The sequence below is a fragment of the Pelodiscus sinensis genome, chromosome 1 (genome assembly GCF_049634645.1).
Source record: "Pelodiscus sinensis isolate JC-2024 chromosome 1, ASM4963464v1, whole genome shotgun sequence".
Lineage (NCBI taxonomy): Eukaryota > Metazoa > Chordata > Testudines > Trionychidae > Pelodiscus > Pelodiscus sinensis.
The window spans coordinates 149696476-149718012 of record NC_134711.1 but is presented as its reverse complement, the minus strand read 5'-3'; positions in this window follow the sequence as shown (position 1 = coordinate 149718012).

Genomic DNA, 21537 nt, shown 5'->3' with positions numbered 1-21537 from the left:
CAGTTACAATATTAAATCTAAATTGAAACTGATCACAAATGTTAGGGCTAGCTAACCATATAACAGTTTACATAGGGCAGCATCAGGAGGCTATGCTTGGGGGTCGGGGAGGAAGGGAGAGAGAGAGAGAGAGAGAGAGACCTCACCACTCTGTGAAGCTTGCACTGATCAGGGTTCCCAGATGGTGATAGTAGCCGGGGGTCCAGAGGGTAGGAGGCAAGCAGAGCAGAGCCCCCAGCACGATCAGACAGGAGATGAAGAAGTCTCAATGGAACTGATGGGCTATGTCTAGACTGGCATGATTTTCTGGAAATGCTTTTAACTGAGAAGTTTTCTGTTAAAAGCATTTGCGGAAAAGAGCGTCTAGATTGGCACAGACGCTTTTCCACAAAAGCACTTTTTTCGGAAAAGTGTCCGTGCCAATCTAGATGCGCTTTTGTGCCAAAAAGCCCCGATCGCCATTTTCACAATTGGGGCTTTTTTGCGCAAAACAAATCTGAGCTGTCTACACTGGCCCTTTTGCGCAAAAGGACTTTTGCGCAAAAGGACTTTTGCCCGAACGGGAGCAGCATAGTATTTCCGCAAGAAGCACTGATGCAGTTTTAAATCCAGGTATCAGAACAGTTTTTCTTGGGCAAGGGTAGGAGCTTTTATAGGGATAGGACAATAGTTCGAAGAGAACACTGGATTTGGTTATGGGTAAACAGAGGCAAGAGACTAATCATTCCTGGTGTAACCCTTCTGCCGGGTAGGCCTGGCAGTAACCAGGGCTGGGTTTAATATCTTGGGGTCCATCTCACATAGAACCGGCTCGAGCCCCCACCCAGTAATCTGGGAAATTCACGCACCCCTGGGCACCTCTGAGAGGCAATGCTTCCCCACTCATAAGCACTGAGTCTGAGTGTAGGAAAGAAACATTTAATGAGAGAGAGAGAGAGAGAGAGTCATACGGCATTAACTTGGGGAAAACACCACAAACAGAGTTCATAACCCAAACATGAGCCAAGTTCCCCCACCCCAGCCAAGAATCACCCAAAGTCCAAAGAGTCTGACACCCCAAAAGTCTCTGTCCCTGGTCCGTGCCACCCAGAGTCCCAAAGTTCACCCGCAGGGTTTCACCTCCCAACCTGGGTAGAAATAGGGGTGGGGGGATAGATAAGGGGCACCTTATACAAAACTCCACCATGCTCCACCAGCTGTCTTGTCCCACACCACTGGACACCTGCCACCACTCCTCATCTGCTGTCACCACTGGTAGCCACTCCTTGCCTGCTGCTACTTCACTGGTTGCAATAGGTCTGGCTCTCAGCCAAATCAGTGATCTCAGCTCTTTAGCCACCAGCTGGACTAGCAAATGACTCCAGCTTCCACTGGACTAGTAAAAGAAAAGACTCTTCAGAGAGTCTGCTTTAGGTCTGTCCTTAAAACAAAAGGGGCAGGTTGGACCAGTGTTATAGCTCACACCTGGCAGGTATGAAGCAGGCTGACTCAAGCCCTTTAACCTTTTCCCCCAGCTCAGTTCACACAACTCTTGAAGGGGGGAGGCCTTACCATGATGGTGGTGTGTCTCCTGCAAGCACTAGTGGCATGTTTTACAGTTCCCACATTTAGGGGTAGCATGATTAGTGACCCCCACAACAGTCCCAAATTATTTACAATTCTCCACATTCCATTCCAACACTGACCTTCCATCAGCTCTGGCTGAATAGGATTTACATAGCCACACCTCAGATTCTCTCCTGAGCTATATTTACATATCAACAGTTAATTACCTTGCAGAGCTAAACAACTGTAGTGGGCACACCCACCCCTCCTTTTAGCTGGCTGATAGCAAGCAGCAGTTCAGCCCCTGCTTACACTGGTTATGGGTGATGTTCCTTGAAGGAGCTCGCAAAGCAACTAGGCAGTTTCAGTATTTTGGATGTCAATGGGATCCATTACTAGAATTGGTCTGATAATGACTAATTTGGGTGTGAGTAGGCCTGGGTTCATTAGCATCTGGAGCAGAGATTTCCCATCAGGCAGTGCTTCTCTGCTTTCGGTATCCCATAGTTCAGTGTGGTGCCTGTTTTGGAAGAGCTGGTCTCCATTCTGTATGCTAATGGAGATAACACTCTGTTCTATCTTCCATGCAAATGAGGCTGAGGTGTTTCCTTAATTGTATCACCCTTGTCTGAAGCAGTTCAGGTGGGTCTTCCCCGGCCTTTTCATTGCTCTGTCTTTGATTCTAGCGGAGGCCTGAGAGAGGGGGATGGTTTTCCATGAGTGTCACTCCCTGGCTCCCCAAGAGCACAGGACTGGTAGGTAGCACCTGCATGTAGGTTTTTATTGTTTGTAATATGTATACTCTGTAATGCTTTGAATTTTGCTTGCACAGGAAAAGCTGTGTGGGCATGTAACTGTGGCAGTTACTTTGCTTGCACAGGAAAAGCTGTATGGGCATGTAACTGTTCTATTCAGAGGCAAAAAGCAGAGCAAGCATTCTTAGGCAGGCTCACTTCACTAAGGAAGTCAGAGTAGGCAGGAAAGGTGCAACCTACAAATACCTAGATTCGGGGGGGAGGGTAAGAAATGCATGTCTCTGCCTGTGAGAGGTGGAAGGCTGAGTGTGGGTGCCCCTGCTAGACCAGGGAGTGGGGAATACAGGTGCATTAAACTGTGACAAATTTTTCCCATGTGGGCAATCAATCGCAACACGAGGTTCCATAACTGAAGAAGTCACATATTAGATTAGTCTTGCATCGATGGCATAATAGCATCCTCAGAGACTGCTTGGGTGTCAGCATATCTGTGTGCCAACTAAGATACGAGTGATCAGTATGGTAGTGATGACAACCACAATCACACTGACCACGGTGTTCTATAGAACAGAAACATGGCTGCTGAAAACATTTCATGAAAGGAAACTAAACAATATTTAGTATCAGAAAGCTATGGCATTCCCTTAACATTCATCAGTTTCACTGTATCACAAACAAGAAGATACCTGGACTAGCTCAGCAACTTGCAGGCTTACTCTAGTTGAAAGCAAGACATTTGCAAAGGCAGAGTCCCTCCAGCTTGCAGCAAAAGGTAGGATTTTAGAGGAGCCTGAGGAAGCTGAGCTAGAAGGAAGGAAAGCACAAGGCTGACCACAAAGTAGACTGGCAGATGCAACTTTGAGGGATTTTAAAAACCTACTGTGACGATCCTCCCCTCCCCCCACTGCGTTATGAAATGGACTTCTGGACACAAATGTACATAACTCAAAGGTGCTTTGAGCAAATTACTTCATGTAACGTATCACTCGTCATGTCTTTATCTTATTTTGGTGTCTGTATCATTCCTGTCTGTAAAAATTAGACACATGGGCTGTGTCTATATTGGCACCCCTTTCTGGAAAAGGGATGCTAATGCTGCGGGGGATTTAAGTATCCCCCGCGGCATCTGCATGAACATGGCTGCCGCTTTTTTCCAGCTCGGGGTTTTGCCGGAGAAAAGCGCCAGTCTAGACGGGATCTTGTGGAAAATAAACCCTTTTCCGGAAGATCCCTTATTTCAAGTAGGAATAAGGGATCTTGCGGAAAAGGGTTTATTTTCCGCAAGATCCCGTCTAGACTGGCGCTCTTCTCCAGCAAAACCTCGAGCCGGAAAAAAGTGGCAGCCATGTTCATGCAAATGCCACGGGGGATATTTAAATCCCCCGCGGCATTTGCAATTCTGACTGGTCTCATTAGCATCCCTTTTCTGGAAAAGGGTGCCAATGTAGACACAGCCATGGAGTAGGGGAATACTTTATGGATTTTAAATGTATGAATGAAAGTCATCAAGGATGGTCCCATTACTGGGAGGTCTCCGTGTCTGTGCAATCCCATGCAAATAGCCTTTTGTCCTTAAGTCTTAGCAGTGGTTTGTAGGGACTGGCAAGGTGACTCCCCATGCAATGAGGGAATATTTAAAAACAATAGGAAAGTAGGAGTCTTTGGTCTTTTGGCTGGCTGATGTGGCACACCCAAGAGAGAGAACCAGAGACCCAGGGAAAAGGAGACGGCCCTGGTTTGGAAGGCTTGGCCAGGAAAGAAACAGTTTTAGGGTGAGTTTTTGTAGTAAGTTTGTACTGAAGTTTTTGTATAGAAGTAACTAAGCATTTTCTGTTATTCTGAGTTTGTAATCTACTTTGTTCCACCAGTTCTCACTTATTGCCACTTAAATCCTACTGCTTGTACTTAATAAAATCACCTTTATTTTCTATCATACCCAGTATAAATAATTGGTACCTAGAGGAGCAACCAATGCGTACATTCCCCCTTTCATTGTTAAGGGGGATTACCTAAATAATTCCTTTGGGGTTTTCATCCCATCTGGGGAGTGATATCCCAGGAAGCTGAGCACAAAACTTCATTTTCCTTGGACCTGAAGAGATTTATTGTGTCCCCTGCTTCTCGGGGGGGAGGGAGGGGCAAGGAGAAGGCAGCGATCTCAGCTCTGTGCCTTGGCTGGGGGAGATCAGAAGGCTGGCCCAGCAGGACAGGGCAGTGAGGGGCCCCAGAGAGCAAGAAAGCAAGTGGCAGTGTCCTTGTTAGCACCCACAAGGAGTCTTCTGTGACCTCACCCCCTCCCACCTACATTCATAGCTTCCAAGGCCAGAAGGGACAACTTATCATCTAGCCCAGGGGGTTTCAAGGCCACCAGGTCATGTGCCTGCCCAGGTAAGCCACTGGCGGGCCTCAAGACACTTTGTTTATCTAAGCATCCATAGGCATGAAGCCTCACAGCTCCCATTGGCTGTGGTTTACTGTTTCCAGCCAAGTGGAGCCACGAGGCTCCCTGCTTCCGGATGCTTAGATAAGCAAACCATCTCGTAGCCTGCCAGCAGCTTCCCTGGGCAGGCCCTCAACCCGGTTGCTTTCATCAACTGGTCTGTGGACTGGTACAAGTCCCTGAGATCACACGGTTAGAAAGGCGGCAAGCTACTTCCTGGTTGAGAAACACCAAGATAGTCAGACTTCCTGTCATCCCCAAACTAATGCCACAAGCATATTTGTTTAGGAAAAACACCATCCAGTGTTTATTTTAAAATTATTAGTAATGGGCATTCCACTCTGATCCTTGGTAAATTGTTCCAATGATTAATTACTCTCTCACATTTTTAACGGTATGTCTTATTTTTGTCTTTTCTGAGTTTGTCTGGCTTCAAACTTCCAGCCATTGGATTGTGTTATATCTTTGTCTGCTAGATTAAAAGCCCATCATATATATAGCAGCCCATTGTCTGTGAGTCTGTAACGCTGACGTACACGGCCACGCCGCCTGGCTGTGTACGTCAGCACCCCCCCTTCCCCTCTCTCCCTGGTGGCTCAACCGAGTGCTGCGCCGCTCAGCTGGGCCCCGGCGGGGGAGCAAGCAGCGGCAAGCGACCCTTTGGGGTCCATGCTCCCCACGCCGTGTACATCACTGCCCCTTCCCCTCCCGCTGTGGCACTCAGCTGAGTGCTGCACCCCTCAGCCAGGCCACCGGTGAAGCCAACAGTGCAAGGGGCTGTTTGGGCTCCCCTGGGGTGGGAGGGGAAGGTAGGGCAGTGACGTACACGGCCCCGCCCCCTGGCCATGTACGTCAACACCCCAGCCCCCTCCTTCACAGCAGCCCAGCTGAGCAGGTAGCACTCAGCCAAGTGCCATGGTGGGGGGGAAGGGGAGCGGGGAGAGACAGAGGGGAGAGAGAGGCAGGAGGGGGAGAAGAGAAAGAAAGATGGAGAGAAAGGCAGGAGGCAGAGGAGAGCTGAGCGAGGGGAGGCAGTAGGAGGAGAGAAAGAGAGAGACAGAGCGAGAGAGCTCAGGAGAGAAGACCTGAAAATCCCGACTTATGATGGGCTAATTGGCTAGTTATTAAATACTTGTCCCCAGTGTACATGCTTTTAGAGTAATCATCTAAATTTAGTTAAGCTAAATGGTTTGAACTCTTTGGCTCCATCTACACTGCAGGGTTTTTGTGCAAGAAGCCTTTTGCGGAAGAAAAACTTCCATAAAAACTTCTTGCACAAAAGCATGTCCAGACCTCAAAGCACGTCGCAAAAGCGATGTGCTCTTGCGCAACAGAGCATCCACGCTGCATGGACGCTCTTGCACAAGAAAGCTCTGATGGCCATTCACAGAATGGCCATCAGAGCACCTGTGCTTTTTCAGATAGGGTCCACACATGCCTTTTTGCGCAAGAACTCTTGCACAAAAAGGAGTTATTCCTCGTGGGGAGAGGAATAACTACCAGCAAATGCCTTCTTTTCTGTCAATTTACTTGCGCAAAAGCATGCTTGAGGTGTGGATGCTCCACTGGTTTTTGCGCAAAAACCATGTGGTGTAGACGTAGCCTTTGAGTCTATCACTAAAAGGCAGCTCTTCTAATCCTTTTGCCATTGTGGCTTTTCTCTCAGTGGTCTCCAATTTACCTGTATCTTTCTTGCTGGTATATTTTCTTCTGATAGAGGAGAGAGCATCTGTGTTGCAGGATAAGCAATTAACATGAAATCACAAGAAACCAGGAAGTTGGTATGTTGTTTTTGCTGTAGCATGCAGAGAAAAAGAATATCTAGAGACTGATAAAACAATTCACTACTTTGTATCATCAGCTTTGTCACATTCACTGAACCTGAATATGTTCCACACTGCCCTTATTTAAAAAAAAAAAAGCTACCATAGAAAACACAGAGAATATTCAGGATAGGAATTCTGAATCAGACACAGTAGCAATTTTTAAGTTACATCTGTATTCATTTCAGAATATTTACAGAATAAAAGGAGAGGAAAAGAATACAAACAAGATAAACATTGATACATTAAAAGACATCAAACACCAGTCGCTACTACTTCAGTTCATTATGGGAACAAAGGGTAGAAAATGATCTAAACAATACTGAGAAGAGATCACTGTGGAGACTTCAAAACAATTAGATGGGAGGCTCACAGATGTTAAATAATAATAATAAAAAAAGAGAGTAAACTTAAGCCTAAATACAAGGTTCAACTTTTCAACAAAGAGATAATTAGTTTAGAGTTAGAGCATTTCTATGGCTGAATAGCATGTATACCTTTCTGTAATGGGGTTGCAACTCACTGCCAGAGCACCTCCTGCTGGTTGCACTGGGAATCAGCTCTGTCCTCAGCAGGGAGTCTCCTTCTGGTGGGTGTCTCGCCAGTCATCTCCCTGTGCTCTCCCCATGATCTTGCTCTGGGCCCCCGCTGCTCCCTGACCACAGCGCCCTCTGTGGGACACTGCCCTCTGGCAGTGCCCACCACACTGGTCTCTTGCCCCCTTTCTGGGGGTTATCAGCAGTCCTCAGCCTCACATCTGCCACTGTGGCCAACTGAAGCCTCAGTCTAGCCCCTAATAACAGGGGCAAGGCACATTTCCTAAAGGCCACTACTCGGTATGGTACAAGGCCAGGGGGGGACCCAGGTCCACCCACTACTCTGGGTCCCAGCCCACGGAGCCTCTGGCAGCAGTCTTATTCTGTCCTCCTTCTCTCTCCCTCTATTACCTCTTCTCTCTCCCTCTATTCCCTGGGCCACTTCCCCAGTGACCCCTGTGCCTCCTTGACCCCTATGTCAAGGCCTGCAGTTTGGCAGTGTGGAGGCAGGAAAAGGGAATAAGGGAATTTGTGTGCAGCCATCTTGGTCTTGTTAACAAGAGAGCAAGAGTCAGGCTAAGTCTGTGGCCTGACAACGCGAGATCTGTAATTAGACGCTGCCTTCGCCTCTCGCCTCCATAGGGAGATAAGGATAGAATGCTGACTCTGGCAGGGACCTTGAGATAAGGAGCATCTAGGTGGAACTAAATAACTGTTAGCCATTGGTGTTTGTAATGGGAAGGAGACTAATTGTTATTGTTATTATATCTAATAGACAGTATATAAACTGCTTCATAATTGCTTGTATTCGAAGATCTGCCTCGGTGGGGGGGGGGGGGGGGAACTCCCCCCCGTCCGAACCAGTTTTTCCCTTGCTGCAGCTCGTAATAAAACTGCCTCTGGCTACTTGTTGCTTACAAACTCAGAGTGAGGACAATGTTTTCTTCCACAGCAGGTATCAGGCTGGAGCCTCTCTCCAGCCTGCCCAGCACCGGCTTCCTCTAAGGTGCTTCCACTTGGAAACCCTGCACTCTCCCTAGTCAGGATCCAACCACTCTGCTCTGGTGAGCAGCTCCTTACGTACAAGGCTGCCATAGCAAGCTGCCCTCCAATTGACTTCTCACAAGCCTCTCCCTGATTGGCCAGGGCTCTGTACAGGCTCTCTGGCCTGCTTTCACCCTTCTGACCAGAACAGGGCAGCTGCCCCTCTACACTTTCCTCTGTGCATAGATTGTTAAATACTCCCTCTTAAAGCCTTTTTTGTCCTACATGCATAAGCAATAGCTCACATTCACGAGTCCTCCTGCTGTAAAAGCATAAAGTAGGGCCATTGCTTCTGTCAGGAACATCTGTTTTTTATTTGGTTTTGGCAAATATCATAGATTTTGTAACGTAATCTTCATGCCAAAGGCACTGGAAATGCTTGAGCTGATCCTTATGGACTTACGGACAAATCAGGGATTACTTGCCTGGCCCTTCTCTACACTAAAAGCCTGAACTTTCCCTCTAGGCCCTGCCTGTGACTGAGCTGAACAAGGCCATCACAGATGTAGAAAGAGCTTAAAGTTGGTTCGATTTAATTTCTGAAACATCCAAGGATTGAATACATTTTTGCCTGTCATCTTTGGAATCATGACAAGTGGGTATTTCCATATGCTTTAGCCTTGCCTGTTAATATTGCCCTATTACATGTGGTGGGTTGGCTGAGAGTCTGGTTAGTCACTTCCAATAAATGGCAAGTTCTGCAGTTCTTTCCTGTGGGCATGGGGTCCTCAACAGCAGTAGGACCAGTACTATCCCCAGCAGAGAGGAGCAAGATTTGGCTGTGCCCAGCAAAAGATAAAACATCTATTCATTATATCCACATACTGCACTGGGAACTCATGGAACTAAGAGTAAATGTCAACAATTCCTAAACTCCCTAACTAATACAGTCCTAAATAACCTAATAAATCATTAGTAATAACAATGGTAGGCACTATTTTAAAGGGATTAGATAATTGGAGATTTGGGTTGCACTATTTGGATATTCAGCACCAGTGCTGATATTTTTCCACATGGAACTTAAGCGTATGCATTAACAGATTTTTTTTTCCATGCTCCAAAGGCTGGAACATTAAAAACAGGCAATCAACTATGTAGAGGCTTTATGGTGATAAAATTTATGGGAAGAATTGTCAAAATTGTAATCAGCACTTCCACAGAATAGTTTAAAATGCATCGTTTTACAGAATAGTTTAGAAGGCCTTTGCCTTTTGCCAAAAAAAAAAAAAAAAGATATCTGATATAAAAATCAGTCAGTTGATTTGTAGCACCAGTCTGTTTAGTAAAGGCTAGGAAGACTTAGGCTACATCTACACAACATGCTTATTTCGAAACAAGCTATTTTGGATTTTTTTTCCAAAATAGCTTATTTCGAAATAGCAGATCTACATTACAGGGAAGCCTCAAAATTAGTCTGAGGCAGGCTTTCCTACTGTGGATGTGCTACCTCAAATTAGAGCTCCAAGAGGCACCGGGGAGTAATTTCTTAGAATAGTCCTGGGGAGGAGCTATTTCAAAATAGCAGCAGTGGAGCATCCACACTATCGCTATTCCAAAATAACTATTTTGGAATAAGCGTTATTCCTCGCGGAATGAAGTTAACAGATGGTTTATTTCAAAATCTGTAATTTCAAAATTATTTTGAAATAATGGAATTGCTGTGTAGATGCACCCTTAGCCGTCTATAATTTTCATATTACTGAATCATGTTTTCAAGCAGATATGTATGTGTAAATATAGGTTTCGAAATTGCTGAAACATGTGAAGGTCTCAAAATTGACCAGGTACTATGGACTCATTCTATAAGGGAAGCTGCAGGTTGCAGTGGTCCCCAACCTTCTGGGGCTGCTGGGCGCCCAGGGGTTGCACCGAGCATGTGCCGTGCGCCCGGGGCGGGGGCCATGCATGTGCTGCACGCCCAGGGCGGGGGCTGTGCATGCGCTGGCTGCCTAGGGCCCGGGGCACAAGTAGGGCTTGAGCCGGCTCTGGTCACTAGGCTGGCGCACAGAAATGCCTCAGCGGGCGCCATGGAGCCCACAGGCACTGCGTTGGGAACCACTGGATTAAAGCATTTAATAGGGGTAAGAGTACTACAGTTTTTTGCAGATTATTTGGTTAGAACTTCTAGAACATAATAGAAACTTTGGAAGGAATTGTCTTTGTTTTATGTCAGGATGGAGAACCTAAGGCTTAGGGGCCAGATGACCCCCTCCCCCCACACCCCTCCGCAGCCTTCATGGATCCAGCCCCTGAGGCTCAGGGCTCCTCCCCCCAGTATTGAGGAACCCGCACTGGCACTGCAGTCCCCCTGCTGTCCCACTGTGGGTCTGGAGCACACAAAATCTACTAGCCTGGACCCCCTTAGGCTCTGGAGTAGGAGGGGAATGTGGGGAATGTCTTTCTCCTTCTCGGTCTGGGAGCCATGTCAGTGAGGGGTTGGTTTTTCTTTTTTGCTTTTCACTTGTGTGTGGCCCCTGACTGATTTTTCTGTGGGTCAGTGGCCCCTAACCCCAAAAAAGTTCCCCACACCTGTTTTAAGCCATCCTATACAATTCTAGTGCAGAGATAATGATTTGCTATTTAAGTCTACAGATTGATTAAAAAAACACAAAGATTTGATTCTATAGGACCCTTTAAGGGTGAACCTGACAAATTTCCTTTTACATCCAGTATCATCTTTGAAACTTATTTAAATATAAAATTGGAAGTAGACATGGAGGAGAATGATAGAGTAATGCCAGTCACATCCAAACTAGGATGAACTAACAGCTTTCTACTCCCTCTTCCATTTAGCATACATTGTCCTTTTCTTGTTATATAGCGCATAAACTCCCTACTAAACAATATTCACCCTATCTACTAGATAGTGATTAAACTTTCAGAGGTTTTCACTTGACTATTGTTCATATACAGAACCAAAACACTAATGAGTTCAGTTGTCATGAGACAGGAAATCAGGCTAAATATGTTTCCTGCTTTTATTGAATCTGGCCTTAGTTCAGCAGTATCAGGGGGAAAATGGATGTGGCAACTGTCTGCAATATCTATGAAAAGCCCTCCTGAATTTAAATAAAGTATCTTCGAAGTCCATTGTATTAAATATAACAGTTACGTTCTATTCTGAGCACTGGGAAATGTTAGGAGCCTCCGGGAACTATGCTGATGTAACCCTCCTGTCAGGAGCAACCAGGGCTAGAGTCATTATCTAGGGGTTCCTCTCCATTGATGCTGCCCTTGGTCAGCGCAGACCCAGAGCTCAGAGGTCCATCTGCAGAGTTTACTTCCCATCCTGGGGAAGTGGGGAGGTAGAGGCATTTGCTGCACTGGCTGTTCACCTCTCTGCCATCACCCTGCTGGCCAGGCGTAGGTCCTTTTCAGCAAGGATGGTAGAGTTTAGTGTGTCAGGCTCTGCCTCATGATCTAAAAGCCAGCTGGCTAGTAGCTAAGGCTGTAGAGCAGACTCCTACTTCACTCTGTAAGTGGGCTTGGAGCCATTACATGGGACAGTACACCACACCCAGTAGGTGTGTGTGTTGCAATGAGTAATGGGTCAGATGAGTAGACCTTCAAAGCTTTCTCTGGAGAATTTCTAGGAGTGGAATGCAAGCTCCCTATATCCGGTTGTGCAAAAGCCCAGCCTTTTGAGGAGAGGAAGATTGTACAGTAAAACTCCAATAGTCCGGCATCCAACTGTTCGGCACTCCTGATACTCCGTCATCAAAATGCCAAATGCTCCTGACCGGCTGATTAAAAAGCCTGCCACTCAACACAGGTGCTGGCTGTAACCAGAGGGAGCATAAGGTTGGGGGAGAGGGGGAGGGAGTGGGATCATGTTACAGTATGGAGAAGAGCGTTTTGCTTCCGCGAAGGGGAAAGGGGAGGGGAGAGAGAGGGAGATTGTGTCCTTGCCAGCTGTTAAACTGTGCAGCTGTACTGGACCTCCTGATTTTCTGGCAAATCTGATAATCCGGCACCACCTAGGTCCAAAAGGTGCCAGATTATCGGAAGTCTACTGTATACTGATTACCTGGTCCCAGAATGTGAAGATGAAAGGCCCAGGTTCAATAAAGGAAAGATTAATCAATTCTTGGGCATGAGCTAAAGCTGTTATGAATTTGTAACAATGGGAGTCCCCTCCTTGTGAGGTCTGAGGGACTGACTCCTATCGGAGTCCCTATATGAGCTGGAAAAGGAGAGTGATTCTTGTAAGTTTGTTGGCATGCAGGTAAGTTATTTTACTGTTGTTAATACACTCAGGCTATGTCTACACTGGCCCCTTTTCCGGAAGAGGCATGCAAAGCACGCAAGTCAGAATAGGGAAATCCGTGGGGGATTTAAATATCCCCCGTGGGATTTAAATAAACATGGCCGCCGCTTTTTTCCGGCTTGGGGAAAAGCCGGAAAAGAGCGTCTAAACTGGCGCAATCCTCCGGAATAAAGCCCTTTTTCGGAGGATCTCTTATTCCTACTTGCAAATAGGAATAAGAGATCCTCCGGAAAAGGGCTTTATTCCGGAGGATTGCGCCAGTCTAGATGCTCTTTTCTGGCTTTTCCCCAAGCCGGAAAAAAAGCAGCGGCCATGTTTATTTAAATCCCGCGGGGGATATTTAAATCCCCCGCGGATTTCCCTATTCTGACTTGCCTGCTTTGCATGCCTCTTCCGGAGAAGGGGCCAGTGTAGACGTAGCCCCACTGTTGTGCTTTCACTTTAGGAATAAAGACACTTGCTAAGAAATTGCCATGTGGTAACTTAGTATTGTGGCAATTATACTGTTGATAGTCTTGTAAGAGAAAGCAAAGCATAGATGCAGGCCTGTTTTGGCTGTGTGGCTTGCTAGCATAACAAGATGTAGGCTGGGAACCATGCAGACTGGAAAATCCCCAGGCAGGAGGGAGAAAGATGAGGGGTCTCATCCCAAGAGAGATGATGGCTGGGAGTCTTAAAGAGGGTGCCTTTGCTGGACCATGGAGAGATAATGCAGATGCTTCTTTTCCTGTTTTTTTCCTTCTAGCCTGATTCAGCAAATGCTTACTCACATGAATAACCACAGTGTCTTCAATACAGGCAGTCCCCGAGTTACGCGGATCCGACTTATGTCGGATCCGCAGTTACGAACGGGGATTTTCTCGCCCCGGAGGACTGGAGCGGCAGGACACCTGGTCTCACCGCCCGCCTCCTCTGGGGCGAGAAAAGCTGCTCCCCATCTCCCTGGTCTGCTGGGGGAGCCAGCAGACCAGGGAAACGCTGAGCAAAGTGGCAGAGGACCCGGGGCCGGACCCGCGGTGCTTCCAGATCAGCTGGAAGCGCCGCGGGTCCGGCCCGGGTCCTCTGTGGCTTTGCTCAGCGTCTCCCTGGTCTGGAGACCGGGGAGACGCTGAGCAAAGCCGCGGAGGACCCGGGCCGGACCGCGGCACTGATCTGGAGGCGCCGTGGTCCGGCCCAGGTCCTCTGCCACTTTGCTCCGCATCTCCCTGGTCTGCTGGGGGGGGGGGAACGCAGCTAGTGCCCCCCCCCCCAGCAGACCAGGGAGATGTGGAGCAAAGCCCGGGGCCTGTGGTAGAGCAGGTGGGGCGCTGCCGGTTGGTCCCGCAGCACCGCTCCTTGGCACGACTGGACCAACCCAGCAGCACCCCAGCTGCTCTGCCCCAGGAGTCCTGATTCAGCCGCTGCTGATCAGTTTCAGCAGCGGCTGACTTGGGGACGCCTGGGGCAGAGCGCCTGGGGCAGAGCACCTAGGGTGCTGCTGGGTTGGTCCAGTAGCGCCGAGGAGCGGCCGTGCTACTGGACCAACCCAGCAGCACCCGAGCTGCTCTGCCCCAGGCGTCCCCAAGTCAGCCGCTGCTGAAACTGACCAGCGGCTGACTACAGGAAGCCCGAGGCAGAGTTGCTCTGCCCCGGGCTTCCTGGAATCAGCTGCTGATCAGTTTCGCAGCAGCTGACTTGGGGATGCCTGGGGTTCTTAAGTTGAATCTGTATGTAAGTCGGAACTGGCGTCCAGATTCAGCCGCTGTTGAAACTGATCAGTTTCAGCATCAGCTGAATCTGGATGCCAGTTCTGACTTACATACAGATTCAACTTAAGAACAAACCTACAGTCCCTATCTTGTACGTAACCCGGGGACTGCCTGTAGTACTATTCCCATTAATGTACTATTGCAGGATCAGGCCCCTAGAGACCAATCTATGAAGACTGTTCCCGACACCTGAATTTAATACTGTATCTTCCAAAATTAGAAAGGGCAAAGTGAAACACTATTATACAAGAATCTATTTGTTTGATTTCTCACTGGTAGCTAGAGCTGAGTCAGCATTTCCTAATAAGTTATTTATTTAAATTAATTTTGCTTCTGTTCATGAAGCAAAAAATTCTTATATTTGATTATTTTAGGTTATTCAAACTTAGTGCTTTCCCTTGTGTGAATAGCTGATCAGCGATCTAGCATGTATTTCTGATGTTCCGACATGAAGAGTCATAAGTCCTGTACTATTGTTTTTCTTCCCCTATTGAACAAAACATGCAAGTGACTAATATGATACCAATTTTGACTATTACAATCAAATGTACTATTTGAACATAGTTTTTCATGAAAATTTGAACTTTGTCTCAAAATTCAGTTTTCATCAGTATTTGTGCTAGAAAAAGTTGATTGTTCAAGTAGTTGTAGAAAATGAACATAAAAGGATCTGTAAACATAAGTCTCCAGGAAGCATTTTTTAATCTGTGCTCTTTGTGCAGAGTCAGTCAAACCGAAGTGGCTTGAAGTGGTGCTTTTTCGTGGAACCATTATTTTGTGTTCTGGTATCTAAGATTTAGTGATGGTAATTTATGTGTATAGAATGTTGACAATTTCACTTTTAATTATGGTAAACAGGAAATTAGAGAGGTTGTCATCTTATAAAAACATGTTCTGCCTACTGTGAGTGAAATACAATTCAGTTTCTCAATACCAATTAGATCAGAAACTTGGTAGAGAACCAATATTTGTCTTCCAGTCAGATCCCTAAGATCTCTCTCAAAATTACATTAAGAAGGGTGTTATAGATGTTCCCACATCCCCTGCGGAGTCTCACAGAGCTCAATAACATCTTCTAATAACCTGTATCAACAGGGCACGCTAGAAGCAAGCCTAATTTTTAACTTTGTCAGTTATCTTCAGGATTACAGTATAATGAATGAGATGCTTAAGTTAGGGTAAAAAAATAAGATTGCACACGTCTGGCTTGCTCTATGAATCATTTTTGTCCTGACAAACTAAGCCACAGAGAGCTAGCTCTGTACAAGATAAGAGACCTCCCCAAAAAAGCTAAGTACTGCAGGAAGTTAAGAGTCGTAATGCAATGGGATGATGCCGTAAGCCAGTGTGGTACCACCCTCCCACCACGACACGTAGAGCTGTTGTGCTGATAGAGCGGCTCCCCTTCAGTCAACATACATGACTGCAATCACTTCCAGATCTCGATGCTTTTCACAAGTGTTGGGGAAATTACTCACCTCCCTGCTTATACTTTAACTTATAGTGTGCCTATCTGCAGTTTCTATTCTGTAAGGTGTTTTTCCCCTGCTTCCTTTCCTGAACCAGCATGTACTGTTTAGAAACCACAGTGTTTCATTCCAGAGGTAGCTGCATTTTATTAGTAGGTGGCATGATCCTTGGCTGTGGTCTAACAATTTAAAGCAGGTCTGCAAGCACTAGTTGTATTCAACTCCCATGGACTCTTAAAAGTGAAGGAGTTCCGCATGTGGAACATGCCTGCAGCCCTAGGATTGAGAAGTGCTTTAGGACTCCTCAGCATGCAAGGGGATAGACAGGGGTCAGCAACCTTTTCAAACCAAAGAGCCAAGCTACGTCGAAATTCAGAGCAAGTGGTCAGCAAAGAGCTAGTATAAGAATGCTCATTTACATGGCTGAAAATATATAACTTAATATTATTAATGACATGATGATTACTAACAGAATGAATGAACCATTGTACTCGTGGGTTTTATTTAATGGGACTTCCACAGCTGCATCTTTTTGCACAGTTCTGTGACGTTTACATCATAACTGATCAAATTCAGGTTCATGTGTACATTCAAGCTATGTGAGTAATTACGTGTTTTTAAAATTTTGAATTTTTTCATTTTATATTTAAAAAGTGACAAAAAAGCCATAGGTTGCAGACCCCTGGGCTAGACCAAAAAAAAGATTACATGTATGTATTGTAAATTAATTTAAAACTAGTAAGATATTCAAAATAGAGTTAATGGGCCCAATTTTTCCATTTTTCTCACACCCTATGTAGTTATTTATTTAGGTGTGATGTTGAGGTAATAATATAATCATTCTGAAGTGGTAACATTTTGCACTCTGTCTACAGCAGCATAAAATGCGTAAGTGGGCAGCAGGCCCACTAACTACTTTAACTTATTTTGCAATAACTATTGCAAAATCTGCAAGCTAAGCTTTTCTAAACTATTTTAGAAAAATATTAACATAAGATAACATAACAGGTGTGTGTTTGTGACCCTTCTCTCCCTCTGCCCCCCATCCCTCCACCCACCCACCCAGAGCTAGCTTTAGCCTTTATTTTATTCAGCAGAAATGCAAGGAACCTACAGGCTTGTATCCTATAGGACACTGGCATTAGCAGCTACCATAAAGCTTAAGGCCAATGGCCTTTATCTGGGCCACCACATAGCCTAATGGGCAAAGGCAACGTTTGTTCATGATGACACCAGCCAACCCCAGAAATGTGAGCAAACACTAGCTTTCAGACGGAACAGCCAGAGATGTCTGATCACTAGAGTGCCATGGAAACAAAAGAACACACACACTGTAACACACAGAGATTGTTAATATAGTAACCTGTAAGAGAAGGGCACCCTAACATTAGTAGTGTGAGGAAATACAAAAGAAGAACCTCTACTGAATAGACATTAGACATCATGGCATCAGTGTCTCATATTATACAAGGTGTATCCCAGCCTGTCAGAAGGAAAAGAGGGATGTAGCCCTCAAAACATGCCAGAATACTGGCTACTCGGAAGGAGGAAGGTCATGAGGAAAATAATGGCTCATATTTCAGGTTGTTCTTCAAGGGAGGGGGTGAGTAGATGAATATTCAGATGCATACTCTATTATCTCTATCTTTCTGGGTTAGAATGTTTGGGGACTTAGTTAAAGATATTGATAATTTATTTGTAGATGCGGAAGGGTTTCTAAAAGGGGGAGTGTTGCAGCTGTGCACATCAAGGTCCCCAAATGAACAGCCAATTTAATACTGGACCTGATCCTGGGACAAGAACCTGTCAAACCTCAGTTATTACTGGGGATCCTAAAGTAATGCAACTGTAGATCAGACTATATTTGACATGATAAATTCTGGAAAAGTATTTATCTTCTATAAAAATATTTAGGTTACAGGATGATTTTCCTTGATGGGAAGAGTGTGACAGAACTTCCAAGAATTCAACTTCCAACCCAAACATTTTACAATGCTGCCAAGAAGAGAAATTAAAAAATGAGACACACTGGACAGTGATTGGTGGCAAAAATAAGTGTTCCCATTGGCTGAGGCATTAAATTGCATTTTCAGTAGCCTTATCTTCTCTTTCCAGACTGATATCCTGTCCATCATAGTACAAGTGCAATTCTAAGAACAGGACTCCCTCTAGAACATTTGCCAAAATGTACCTAGTCTAAACAGCTGTTAGAACATTGATTAGTGAAAAAGAAGCAAGGCGGGTGAGGTTATGTCTTTTATTGAACCAACTTCTCAATTTAGTTCAATGGCTTGTCTCTTTCACCAACAGGTTTTCAGGTCAGAGTGAAGAAGCATTTTAGGACATTTCTACTTGGAGGTGTGCTTCCAATTGGCTTCATGATATGATCATTACTTTTTTCATACACATGCAAGAACTTGATGGAACCAGCAATAAAGGGCAACAGTACCAGCAGCGAGGGAGGGAGATGTATGCTAAGTAGCTCCTTCCTGCAGGAGTCTCTGGCACCTACTGGCCAGCTGTGGAGGGTTGAAGGAGAGGAAATGTACTGTTTGAGTAATATTCTCTGCTTCCAGGATTTAACCTGGTAAAGGGGTCCTGTGGAGCCTCTTTCAGTTCTGTTACGGTACCAATTTGGTGCAGCACTCTACTTTAAATATCTTACCAGTTTTATATTGATTTACTGGAAATACTTTTGATCCTTTGTCTAGTAGTCCCTTCCATGCTCTGGGAGCCAGAAGCGCTTCTCAGTCCTAGGGCCTCAGGCACACTCCACCTTGTCTTACTTCAGTCTTCACCCAGAAGAATTTGGTTCTCATTCTTTCGGAATCAGGGCAGAGAGACGTCAGCAGCTTCAGGACGTTCTGACTCACAGCAGACATGGGCAACAGTGCACAGGAAATCCAGGTACTACCGAACATGCATGCACTTGAAGGAAAAGATTGACAAGCAACGGCAAAAAGTAACTCATCCCCTGTGCTTCTTTCAGAAGCTACCCAGTGCACACAATATCGGGAATTGCAGGCACTCGTTACTGCATTGATCCCACAAGAGGGCAGCCAGATCTGAGCTAGGCTTCAGAGCCAGCAGTTTGGCAGAAGCAGTATGCAGGGGGATCATCCTGTGCAACCCTTATGCTCACTAAAGTGACAAACAAGGCAGAGGCAAGCAATGGTGTCTGCAGAGAGAGCGGGTGCAGGGAGGGCCATCCAGAGGGGCAGGGAGCAGGCTTGTGGGGGCACCCTATTTAGCAATTAACATTTTGGCAGGAGTACAGGGGTGCAGTGCCCCTCCCGAATGCTAACACAAATCACCTATGTCACAATGCACACCCATTTCATCTCCCTGAGGTGAGTGAGCAGGACCGTTATCTTGGGGGCAGGTGGTCTAGATTTAAATAATCGCTGCTTCATTTACATCAAAATGGCCGCCGCGCTGTGCCAATCAGCTGTTTGGGGGCACAGCGGGGCAGTCTGGATGCGCCGCGGTCGACAACAGAAGCTTTGTCGACTGCTCCGGTAAGCCTCATTTCACGAGACATACCGGAGCGCTCGACAAAGGCTTCCCTTGCCGACCGCGGCGCATCCAGACTGCCCCGCTGTGCTGCCAAACAGCTGATCGGCACAGCGCGGCGGCCATTTTGATGTAAATGAAGCGGCGATTATTTAAATTGCTGCTTCATTTTCCTATGTCTAGTAGACTCATCTACATGGCTCCATTGACGGAGCCATGTAGTCTTGACATACCCTAAGAGACAGAATCTAGAGGGATGCTACTTTGGTTAAGCAATCATGGCTGCGGATAAGATGGGCAGGATCAGAAATGTTCACAAGTTTGATCTGGTGGGGAATTGCAGCCCCAGCCTACATGGGCAAGGCTAGAGAGAAAGCGAATAGAGAAGTCACCAAGATATTCCTCAAGACAGGAGGTCAATGATACAGTGCAAGGGCATCCCTTACAATCTGCCAGATTGTAGGAGTGAGCGATGTACATTGGCTGGCTGGAGGTACTGACCTAGGGCTAGAGCCGTGGTGGCCAACCAGTTCTGATGCAGTAGCCCAATGGTCACCAACCAGTAGATTGGGATCTACTTGTAGATCCTGGAGCCTCTGACAGGTGATCCTGACTGGTTTGGCCAAGAGGCTATTATCAAGTGCCTGCACTTCAGCTGCCTCTCCCCACACTGCTGCACAGCTCCTGCCCCCTGCCTTGGAGCTGTCCCCTCAGGGGCCTCCTGCTTGCTGGGCAGGGGAGGAAGAGGAGGGTGCCAATGTCAGGGTGCCCCCCCCCCACTCTGTATCCCATCTCCACAGAGCAGAGAGGGGACACAGCAGGACTTGGGATGGAGTCTGCTGGCTGCTTTTGAGAGTGGTACAGGGCCAGGGCCAGGGTGAGCCCACCACCCAGGAGCCACCTGAGATCAGCAGGGCCCAGTCAGAGCCCACATCCTGAAACCCTACCCCAGTTGTGAACCCCCTCCTGCACCCTAGTCCACTGCCCCAGCCCTGAGTACCCCTGCATCCAAACACCCTCCCAGAGCCTGCTCCTAGAACCCCCTCCAGCAACCTGCCCCAAGCTCAGCTCAGAGCCTCTCTCACACTCCCGATCCCTTAATCCAAGACCAGAGTCTGCACCCCAACCCTCAGCCGCAGCCTGGTGAAAAGTGAGGGAGGATGGAGTGCGCAGGTACGGGGGACCTCAGAGAAGGGGCACAAAGAAGGAAGGACAAGGATATTTGGGTTTGAGGTAGATCTTCAATTGCACTTAAATTCAAAAAGTGATCTTGTGCTTAAAAAGGTTGGAGACCACTGCAGTAGTCACTATAGTGGTTACTGCTGTTGAGAACTAGCCACACTCAACCAGCCAAATAGCCACACGTGGCAGACGTATTGGGTACTATGGAGCTATAGAATGTGATGGAAGGGATGGGCAGGAATTGTGATATGAAGCAGCATCGTTGGAGAGGGACAGAAGGGAACAGACAGAGAAGTGACCAAGCTCGTCAGTGTCATGCCTCTCCTCCTCCCCCCCCCCCTCCCCATGGCCCATTTTCAGTGCAGCGAAGAATGAAACAGACATTTCCCAGAAGCAAAGGGAGGGATTTTGGCCATGGGCCTTGGGCTCATGGGATAGGTCAAGACCTTGTGGCCTTTCCGGGCAGAGGGGGAAGGCCCAGCTGGGGAAGGCAAGCCCCAGCCCCACCCTTGCAACCAAGCCCAGCTCCCACTGCAGCAGCCAACCCCAACCCCAGGTTACTGCCCCTGCCCCTGTCCACCCCCAGGCCTTTTGCTTCCTTCCTACCCCCAGCAGGTGGCATGGCCAGATCCTTCTTGGATGGCCAGGCAATAGGGTTGCCAGGTGTCCAGTTTTGAACCGGACAGTCCAGTATTTGAGCTTTCTGTTCGGGAAACAAATTGAGAAAATAGAAATGAGAAATAGAAATGTCTGTTATTTTCTAAATAAGATGCAATGTAGATTGTGATGTAATGTCAAGTGTGTCCAGTATTTTTGTTAAAGCCATTTGGCAACCCTACCATGTAGCCACGCCTCAGCCCCAGCCAGCCAGAGTGCCGGGCAGTTTTGGGAAGGCTATGCTTTCCCTCACCTACATTACCTGCCACCCATGAGAGGGACAATCTTGTGACCCTTATAGGCTGAGGTCCCCGCCTTGTGGCACCAGCAGTCTCCCTTGCATGGACTGGAGTGCTAGGACTCATACAGCTGTGTCCAGAGAAGGAAGGGAAGGAGAGAGAATAGACTGAACACAGCAGCCTATCCCATGCTATGTATTTTATGAACTTCTAGCTGCCCACTTTGGAACCTCCCCTGTGTTCAAGTTTAATAAAAGTAACAGCCTGCTGCTTAATTCCAGGAATGTGATCTGGCCTCATTTTGCTGCTCTGTCTGCAT